Genomic DNA, 6,223 nt, shown 5'->3' on the forward strand with positions numbered 1-6,223 from the left:
GAGATGTGGAACTAATAAATAAACTTCCTAACTTTCCTTCCACCCATTCCCCTCAAAAATCTGTTTGTGAATCTCTGACATATTTATCTCATTCTTCCCTGTTCCTAAATAGTCCCAGGATACAGAAAACTCAATTGCCCAGTTCTAAGACCTGAAAACATTTTGTGGTATTCCTCATCACTATTCTCTCCACTTCTCTGTCCAAGGCTGGACTAGCCCTTCAGCTTAAATGTATGTTAGAACCAGAGGGATAACAGGGAGAGGGGAAAATGCATCCCCCTCTGTGAAAGTGGCTGGGGAATAAAGAATGTTGAAATGAGGGGCCGGTAACTGGGATGACTGAAAGGATGGCCTGGAGATAGGGGGGCATAAGTACTCCAGTGGAAGGAGCCAATTTCTTCAAAATCCTCTTGGGGTGAGTTGCCATTGCTCTGTTTGTCCTTCTGGTGCCCGTTACAAAACCAAACTGGGACAACATTCCTGCCAAGGCCCAGCTGCTCAGCAATATTGCTAATCTGCTGAAGTGTGGGTATGGGACACTGGAGAAACATATTCTTCAAGATTCCCCGAATTCCATTTTCAATGCTTGTGTGTGTCCTCTTTCTGGCTTGTTGGAGGACTGTCTGTCTCAGCCTTGCACATCTGAAGGTGATCATTTTCATCAACTGCTTCTAGCCACTTCTATAGCAGAGGTCTGAGCTGACACATGTTCTTGAAGCTAAGTTGTAGGGCCTCAAAGCAACAGATGTGGTCTGGCTAAAACTTTCCCAAATAGAGCCTCCAAGATGATGCCCGCATCAGCCTGGATATAAGCCAGAGTGATCCTCTTCTGCTTCAGCTCATTGGCCAACTGATTGAGTGCAGCCATCTCCTGTGTAGGCTGAACCCACGTTGGGCTGAGGTTCACAGTAGACACCTCTTCTCTACATATTGTACAAATGACAGGGGGTCATTCCCCACCCATCAGGTCCCGGCCCAGTTCCAGTCCCTTTGGGTGGGCCTTGAAAGCCTAATTCCATATAGTCTCTGACCCTCCCACTCCATCACCACTAGGGGGTAGTGAGAAATATTCAGGAGCCAGGTGTCCTGCCAAGTGGAAGCAAGGTACCCCGACCAGGGCTTTTAAGGACTCAAGGAATAAGATTCTTGTGAAAACTTTTATATAGATTAAATTTCCATGAAAAAAATTACAAAAAGGGGAAGCTATGTAGAGCAGGGAATAGAGCATCAACCTTGGAATCAGGTGGACCTAAGTTTAAATTCAGCCTTAGACACTTAGTAATTGCCTAGCTGTATGACCTTGGCAAGTCACTTAATCCTATTGCTTTAAATAAATATACTTTTTTGAAAAGTATATAAAGAGTAAAGGTTTTAAACATTTTGGGGATAGAGAAAAACATTCAGTCAAATAAAAACTGAAGAGTTTATCCTTTCTCTTATAAATCTTTTCTCTTACTAAATCATCTCAAATAACAATTCCATCCTTTTTATCAATCCTCTCTCTTATTCTCAACATAGCTTCAAATCAATACAATACAAGAATAGCTTTTTATTTTGTTATACCTTTTGTCAAACTGTCAGACTGAGTTACCTAAAGATTATGACCAACTTTTCTCCTCAGGTTTGTAGGAGTAATCCAGAGGTATCATGTATGTTTCTCATATTCTTGCTTGTAAGGTTCTATCCTATGAATAGCTTTAGCATTAATAAACTAGTAAATGTTAACCACTATGATGCAACCAATTAATATTAACTATGTTTTAGATAAGAATAATTTCTGAGAAAATTTTCGAGGATTAAAGAGTAACAAACTCCCAAATAAATAGTACATTCCTCTGTCACATCATTTTCAAAGGAAAATGACTTCAAACTTAAATGAATTGCTTTAAAAAAAGAATAATAAAACTACCTACCAAGTTAATTTTTAGTGTGGCATAGCTAATGAATGAATTGTATCCTGGTATTTAGGAGATATCATTTCAGCTGCCTAGTTTATCAACTTCTATGTTATGTCAAGTATCTAAGGTTCGATATTTACCAGAATAAGCTAATTATAGTTGATAACTCTTCTGCTCAATAGAAATGCAGAAGGTCATTACACACAGATATTGGTTCATTTATTTCTCTGCATCCTACATGCTTAGCAAATAACTTGTACCACAGTTGCCAGTAAGGAAATATTGATAGATTAATTGATTTGCCCAAGGTCACAGAAAATAGAATTCTGAGTCCATAAATTTTGAATGTTGACCGTCTTCTTTGATAGTTTCATAAATTACTGACTGTATTTATTGATTTTTTATTAAAGATATTATTTGAGTTTTACAATTTTCTCCCAATCTTGCTTCCCCCCCCCCACAGATAGCACTCCATCAGTCTTTACTTTGTTTCCATGTTGTACCTTGATCCAAATTGGGTGTGATAAGAGAGAAATCATATCCTTAAAGAGAACAGAATTCTCAGAGGTAACCAGATCAGACAATAAGATATCTGTTTTTTTTTTCCAAATTAAAGGGAATAGCCCTTGTACTTTGTTCAAACTCCACAGCTCCTTATCTGGATACAGATGGTACTCTCCTTTGCAGACAGCCAAAAATTGTTCCCAATTGTTGTGCTGATGGAATGAGCAAGTCCTTCAAGGTTGAACATCACTCCCATGTTGCTGTTAGGGTGTACAGTGTTTTTCTGGTTCTGCTCATCTCACTCAGCATCAGTTCATGCAAATCCCTCCAGGTTTCCCTGAAATCCCATCCCTCCTGGTTTCTAATAGAACAACAGTGTTCCATGACATACATATACCACAGTTCGCTAAGCCATTCCCCAACTGAAGGACATTTACTGGATTTCCAATTCTTTGCCACCACAAACAGGGCTGCTATAAATATTTTTGTACAAGTAATGTTTTTACCCTTTTTCCTCATCTGTTCAGGGTCTAACCCAGTAGTGGTATTGCTGGGTCAAAGGGTATGCACATTTTTGTTGCCCTATGGGCATAGATCCAAATAGCTCTCCCGAAGGGTTGGATGAGTTCACAGCTCCACCAACAATGTAATACTGTCCCAGATTTTCCACATCCCTTCCAACAATGATCAATTATCCTTCCTGGTCATACTCGCCAATATGAGAGGTGTGAGGTGGTACCTCAGAGAAGCTTCAATTTGCATTTCTCTAATAATTAATGATTTAGAGCATTTTTTCATATGGCTATGGAGTGCTTTGATCTCCTCATATGTAAATTGCCTTTGCATATCCTTTGACCATTTGTCCATTGGGGAATGGCTTTTTGTTTTAAAAATATGACTCAGTTCTCTGTATATTTTCGAAATGAGTCCTTTGTCAGAATCATTAATTTTAAAGATTGTTTCCAATTTACTACTTTTCTTTAGATCTTGATTACATTGGTTTTATTTGTGCAAAAGCTTTTTAATTTAATGCAATCAAAATCATCTAATTGGTTTTTAGTGATGTTCTCCAACTCTTCCTTAGTCATATACTGTGCCCCTTTCCATAGATCTGACAGGTAGACTAGTCCTTGATCTTCTAATTTGCTTATAATATTGTTTTTTATGTCTGTGTCCTGTAACCATTTGGATCTTATCCTGGTAAATGTTGTGAGGTGTTGGTCTAATCTAAATTTCTTCCATACTAACTTCCAATTATCCCTGCAGTTTTTATCAAAGAGGGAGTTTTTATCCCAGTGGCCGGACTCTTTGGGTTTATCAAAGAGCAGATTACTATACTCCTCTCCTGCTTTTACACCTAGTCTATTCCACTGGTCCCCCACTCTGTTTCTTAGCCAATACCAAACAGTTTTGATGACTGATGCTTTATAATATAATTTTAGATCGGGTAGTGCTAAGCCACCTTTGTTTGCATTTTTTTTTTCATTAACCTCCTGGCAATTCTTGACTTTTTATTTCTCCATATGAATTTACTTACAATTTTTCTAACTCATTAAAGTAATTTTTTGGAATTTTGATTGGTAGGGCACTAAACAGATAGTTTAGTTTTGGTAGAATTGTCATTTTTATTATATTAGCTCTCCCTATCTGCGAGCAGTTGATATTTGCAGTTATTTAAATCTGATTTAATTTGTGTGAGAAGTGTTTTATAATTGTTTTCAAAAAGATTCTGAGTCTGTCTTGGCAAATAGACTCACAAATATTTCACACTGTCTGAGGTTACTTTGAATTGGATTTCTCTTTCTAGCTCTTCCTGCTGTTTCTTGCAAGACATATATAGAAAAATTGTGGATTTATGGGGGTTTATTTTATAACCTGCAACTTTGCTAAAGTTGCTAATTGTTTCCAGTAGTTTTTAGATGATTTCTTGGGATTCTCTAGGTAGATCATCATGTCATCTGCGAAGAGTGAGAGTTTTGTCTCTTCCTTCCCAATTCTAATTCCTTCAATTTCTTTTTCTTCTCTAGTTGCTGATGCTAACATTTCTAATACAATATTGAATAGTAGTGGTGATAATGGGCACCCTTGTTTCACCTCTGATCTTATTGGGAATGCCTCTAGCCTCTCACCATTGAATATAGTACTTGTTGATGGTTTCAGATAGATACTGCTAATTATTTTAAGGAATAGTCCATTTATTCCTACACTCTCTAGTGTTCTTAATAAGAATGTGTGCTGTATTTTGGCAAAAGCTTTTTCAGCATCTAATGATAGGATCATATGATTTCTGATAGGTTTGTTATTGATATAATTGAGTATACTAACAGTTTTCCTAATATTGAACCAACCCTGCATTCCTGGAATAAATCCTACTTGATCATAATGTATTATCCTAGTGATGACTTGTTGTAGTCGTTTCGCTAAGATTTTATTTAGGATTTTTGCATCTATATTCATCAGGGAAATAGGTCTATAATTTTCTTTCTCTGTTTTAACTCTTCCTGGTTTAGGTAACAGTACCATATTGGTTTCATAGAAAGAGTTAGGCAGAGTTCCATCTTTCCCTATTTTCCCAAAGAGTTTATATAGGATTGGAACCAATTGTTCCTTAAATGTTTGGAAGAATTCACTTGTGAATCCATCAGGCCCTGGAGATTTTTTTTTTTTAGGGAGTTCAATAATGCCTTGTTGAATTTCTTTTTCTGAGATAGGGTTGTTTAGGTATTTAATCTGTTCTTCATTTAACCTGGGCAACTTATATTTTTGTAAATATTCATCCATTTCACTTAGATTATCAAATTTATTGGCATAAAGGTGGAGCAAAATAATTTCGAATTATTACTTTAATTTCCTCCTCATTGGTGGTGAGTTCACCTTTTTCATTTATAATACTAGCAATTTGGTTTTCCTTCTTTTTTTTTAATCAAATTGACCAGAGGTTTATGAATTTTATTGGTTTTTTCATAATACCAACTTTTGGTTTTATTTATTAATTCAGTAGTTTTTTCACTTTCGATTTTATTAATTTCTCCTTTAATTTTTAATTTGGCATTTGATTGGGTATTTTTGATTTGTTCTTTCTCTAATTTTTTAGTTGCATGTTTATTTCATTGATTTCTTCTTTCTCCAATTTATTCATATAGGCATTTAGAGCTATAATATATCCCCTGAGAGTTGCTTTGAATGAATCCTGTAGCTTTTGGTATGTTGTTTCATTATTATCATTATCTAGGATAAAATGGTTAATTTTTCTATAATTTGTTTCTTGTTCCACTCATTTTTTAAAATGAGGTTATTCAATTTCCAATTTGCTCTAGCTCTATATCTCCTTGACCCAGTATTGCATATGACTTTTATTGCATTGTGATCTGAGAAAGATGTATTCACTATTTCTGCCTTTCTGCAGTTGATCATTAGGTTTTTATGGCCTAGTACATACATGGTCAATTTTTGTATAAGTTCCATGTACTGCAGAGAAAAAGGTATATTCCTTTCTATTCCCATTCAGTTTCCTCCATAAGTCTACCATATCTAATTTTTCTAACAATCTATTTACCTCCCTAATTTCTTCCTTGTTTGTTTTATGATTCAATTTATCTAGATCTGATAGTGGGAGGTTGAGGTCTCCTACTGGTAGAGTTGTGCTGTCTATGTCTTACTGTAATTCTTTCAGCTTCTCCTCTAAGAATAGACTTTATTGTCTATTTAGGAGGATAAAGTTTCCTTCCTTATCTCTTTTAATGCTATCTATTTTTGCTGCTGCTTTGTCTGAGATAAGGATTGCTACTCCTGCTTTTTTTACGTCAGCTGACGCAAAATAT

The 6,223-nt window shown here is 35.9% G+C and overlaps 1 pseudogene; it reads right to left on the reverse strand.

Moving 5' to 3' along the window:
• Nucleotides 1-225: 225 nt before the first annotated feature.
• On the reverse strand, nt 226-1,228 carry LOC141492240 (POU domain, class 5, transcription factor 1 pseudogene; annotated as a pseudogene).
• Nucleotides 1,229-6,223: the final 4,995 nt, after the last annotated feature.

This window comes from Macrotis lagotis, chromosome 6 (genome assembly GCF_037893015.1).
Source record: "Macrotis lagotis isolate mMagLag1 chromosome 6, bilby.v1.9.chrom.fasta, whole genome shotgun sequence".
NCBI lineage: Eukaryota > Metazoa > Chordata > Mammalia > Peramelemorphia > Peramelidae > Macrotis > Macrotis lagotis.